The following is a 4,902-nucleotide window of genomic DNA, read 5'->3' on the forward strand; positions in this document are numbered from 1 at the left end:
AAGATAGTTTTCCAATACATCAAGAATCACATCAATTCGATATGCGAGTGGAAAGTTACGATCAAAATATTAAAATATGTCCAAGTTGTCTCCTAACTCGTTTTGGACTCTGATCCGAATTACTCTCAAACCCCATCATTATCCTTATTTCAAGAGTCCTACACACTTTGAAAGTTCTTAAGTTGTTCCAACGTCTTACCCACTTGAAAGTCTTCATTTGAATTTGATTGAGCCTTGACTTGCTCTTTTATAAACCCTGAAATTAAACATAAACATCTGCTTGGGAGTATCCCATGGTAAATAGAAACTCAATTCAAGAATACACATTAATTCTTATGATTTCTATTCACATTTTAGCATTTTAGTCATATAATAGAGTATTTAAAGTACAGTTTCGCACACTCATCACTAGTCTCTAGCAATTTATGTGCTAAAGAGATGAAAGAGATGAGAATCACTAAAATAGGCCACCAATTCACATTTTCTAGATTCACATATCAAAACAAACTAAGGAATCCAATAACCCATCAAGATCAATCCACTTATAGCAATTCACAAAGTGTTTGTGTGACGCCTCGGATTTTCGCTAAGATTCCATTTGTAATTCTTGTGGATATTATGTATCTATTTATTTATTTATTTGGATTATTGGCTAGGTGCTAGAAGAATTCTTTAGGCCACTTTCTATTTTGCAAGATTGGATCTTGGAGTTCTAATTTAAAAAGCCCACAAGAGAAAAATTGAAGAAAAGGCCCATATGAATTCGGCCTATTAAGGACTTTGGCTTTGGAAGGCCCAAGTTTACCCTCTAGGGAAGGGGATGACGCCACTTGGCTTCAAGAAGGAGTTTTGGTCATTTTTGAAAAATCACTTCTCATCTAGAACTTTGGGAAAAGACAAGGATGACACTTGTCAAGCATGCATTGGATTTCTAGAAGAAAAAATGGAACAAGCAAGGGAGGATTTGGCTTTCTAGAAGAGTTGGCCAAGTGCCATGCATACAAATGAAAGGTGAAGAGTTTTGTCTTTGAAAAAGGTAAAATCTTGCATAGGGAAGTGAAACCTAGGGAAGAAGCACCTAGGTTAGCACATTAGTGCCACTTGGCAAACATGCTTGAAAGTTTCTAGAAAAGGTAAGGAGATGGAGGAGGATGTAGGGTTCGGCACACACCTAGCGCACAGGCCCATTGCACCTACCCACATGTCACAAGTCTCGCATGCACATCTCACATCTAGATACATCGAACCTGGATGTAAAAGTGGATGAGAAAAATGAGGGGACATAGTTTCAGGAACCCCAATAGACTACACAAGCGCCAACAAGAGTTTTGTGAGTTCCAGGGAGTTGTGCACGCCACTCACCCTCCCAAGCACCTCCACCTCACGCCACTTGTTCTTAGTGAAGAGTTCCAAGAAGATTTTGCATAGGAAAGAAAAATGTGAGATTTTTTAAAGGATTTGCATTGGAACACTAAGAGACTTTTGGATCCCTAAGCCACATGCCCACTCAAGTTATTTTCTGATATTTTTCCATTTGTCATTCATGCATAGGTAGAGGAAAAGGTTCTAGAAGGGAGTGGAAGCGACAATGCACAAACATTACCCTTGTACCTCTAGGGTTTCGACCACCACATTGCCACATGTCATGTTTTGAGTTCTTGAGAAGCATAAAGAAGTGGGTGAGCCATCTAGGGAACATGCATAGGAAGAAGAAGCTTTTTGCTTAGGGAAGAGTAAGGGACATGCATGGGAAAAGGAAGAGACACATGGGAAAAGGAAGAGACGCATGGGAAAAGGATAAGACACATGGGAAAAGGAAGAGGCGTATGGGGAAAGGGAAGGACGCTTGGGGAACATGCACCCACATCCTACATGCCTTTTGCCACTTGGAAAGCATGCACAAGTCTACAAGGTTCAAGCTTACGGTTAGGATTTATCAAATTTCAATTTTGCCTTAGAGATTCATTAAATCAGGACCACATGGGGGAGCATGCCCTAGGAGCCTCATAGGATTTTGAATTTTGACAAGATACCATGCCACAGGTGACTCATGCAGAGGATCTTTTGGATTCCCCAAGGAGAGACAATGGAGGCGCTTTGACACATGGCGTCCATGCAAGGATATTCTTAGATTTCCTAGGAAAGTGAAGAGGATTTCGAATTTCCAAGGAGCCATGCCACTTTGCAAGATTTTCTTTTCAATAATACTTTTGTGTTCCCTAGAGCCTAGCAAAAGGTGCAACTTGTCCTACATGCATCAGAAAAGGCGCCACTTGTCCTACATGCATCAGAAAAGGCACCACTTGTCCTTCACCCAGTGGGTCACTTGCAACCAATGGGATTTTGTTGGAGAACTCTATAGAAAGGGAGAGGAGTCACAAGCCCAAAAGGCCTTTCTCTTTTGCCATTCTTGGATTTTACATGCTCTGATTCTCTCCACACCCTTTTACACGACCACTTAGAGATTTCCTGCACTTTCTCACACTTTCCTTCATACCAAACAAGGGAGGCTTGTTTCAAGAAAGGGATTTTGGATTTTACAAGGAGGAACTACAGTAAGAACTCAGTTTCTTTTTGTTTCTACCCACACATATCACATATTCAACTCAAGATGAGATTTGCACCTCAAGGGAGTTCGAATATGGTGAAACACACACAATTTCCACACTTGCTCATGGGAAACGAATTAGGATTTTCTAGAAATGTAGAAAATCGAAAGTTTGAAGGAATAAATCCTCTACACATTCGGCCATACTCATGTATTTTCACACTTATTTGAGATTAGTCGAAGATACAAGGAAGTTGAAGGATTTCTTGATTCAAAACCCTAGAAGCCAATTGGTTTGGGACTTCTTAAGCGTTAGTTATAACCCTAGAAACCCTTACACACTCAAGAATATGAATTTGGGTTTTGGAACCCTTATTCTAACGAGTTATATTTCGATTTACAGCTTGCTATTTGTTTCATTTCATGGATTTTTGTAAGTATACACTCAACTTACTCTTGGTGAATATTCGTATATGATTGTGTAAATCCTTCCTTGGTTTTTGATTGCTTTGTTTGTTATCTCTTGGTTGTTTGTTTGAATATGTTAATATGATCTTGAGTAACTTTAAGAAAGGAATTATATGTTTTGGACTTGTGATGAAATTGCCATGAAAGATGTCTATGAGTTTCGGTTTACACTTGATTGAGGTTGATGGTATATGCAACATGATGTTTCGGTTTCAACATGCTTTGGAAGTTTTAGACTTAGCCAAAAATCTATGATTTCATGTCTTAGTTTACTATGTTTTGATTCCTATGATATATGTTTGAGGATTGGAACATGTTTATGAGATGAATCTTCATTTTTTGTGCCTATGAGTTTCGGCCTAAGCAAGTTCTCATGGTTCCATGTATGTGTTATGATATCTCATATGGTTTATGTTATTATGCTATGAAATGATAATGTTATGCTTGGTTACGGCATTTTCGTATGTCATATGTCAAGTATGAGTAAGCATGTTTAAGTCTCATGTCACATGCATTTGAGGAAGAAGTGTTTTCAAAGAGGTGTTTTCAAAGAGGTATTTTCAAAGAAGTGTTTTCAGAAAAATATTTTCAAAGAAAAAGTTTTGTCACGATTCCAAGTACTAGGGCGGGGGAATATCCTTGTGGAACTCCTCTGTCCACTTTGGAGTGCTTAAGAATGGAGTGGTAACCCTTGGATTGATGGATTCTTTTTAAAGGATACCGGAGCGAGAAAGCACCTAACGCTAGTGGGTGTAAAAGACATGTAACCCGATGAAGTAAGGTCGAGTTAATATGAATCTTTGTTTATGATGTATTCATCAAGGTATACGAACCGTTGATGGTGTGGTAACTAGCAAGAGCATGCAGTGCAAAGGGGAACCATGTTGTGTCCACCCTCTGAACAAGGATAAGATAAGAGCTCATAAGGTAATGATCACTTGATGAAAATCTCGCGATATGATAAAGATCACTCGATGCAAATCTTGTGATATGTTCTCATAAGATAAGTTTTGAATAAGTTCATGTGAATAAGAAAAAGTTATGAAGTTTTTATGAAAAACCAAAGTCTCTATTACAAGTCTCTTGAAAATGGTCAAGTTCTAGTCAAGTGTATAAGTCAAGTTTTGGTCAAGTGCATAAGTCAAGTACATGTCCATGCACTCATTTTATGAATATACCTCTTGTATGCTTGTGTTAACTATTGTACGTTGCGTGTTTACTTGTTGAGATTTTTTGAAATCTCACCATGATAGTTTCCACTACCATTCCAAACTTGGAATTGTAGAACCTTTAACAGGACCAGAAGTAGCGAGTCAGGATAATGATGAAGGCAAAGGATGAGCTCAACCTAGAGGAGAGAACGAATCTAGTCATGACCTACTTGGAGATAGCCTAAATTAGAAAGATGTTTTAATGATTTTCTTGTTAAGGCTTTTTTAGACAATACATGTTATGTTAAAGTGTAAAGAAGGAATTTTAAACTCCGTTGCTAAGAAATGTAGTTTAAAGCTATGAATGAAGAAGTTGGGATATTAGTTTATTCTAGTACAACCTTTAAATGACTTATTCCACTGCGATTTATTGCATACTGCTAGTAAACATAGGTGCGTTGCATCTTATCTGTCATGTACGAGGGGTATGTAGCCTTGTGTTGCATGTCCTATCATTTCAGTCACCGTCCAATCCCAAGCGGGGGCTGGGAGCGCCACAAAGTGTGTTTTCCAAGCCATAACCATCTTACCACTAACCTTGACACATGCAACATCAAGAATGTCTTAAACAGGTTCAACTCCATAACTCACGGGTATAATTGTGTTTTGTGTAAGTGTTCTCTCTATGGAGTTGACAAGTGGTGTACACACAATCACATGGAGATTTAGGCAATT

Source organism: Juglans microcarpa x Juglans regia, chromosome 1S (assembly GCF_004785595.1).
Source record: "Juglans microcarpa x Juglans regia isolate MS1-56 chromosome 1S, Jm3101_v1.0, whole genome shotgun sequence".
In the NCBI taxonomy this organism is placed as follows: domain Eukaryota; kingdom Viridiplantae; phylum Streptophyta; class Magnoliopsida; order Fagales; family Juglandaceae; genus Juglans; species Juglans microcarpa x Juglans regia.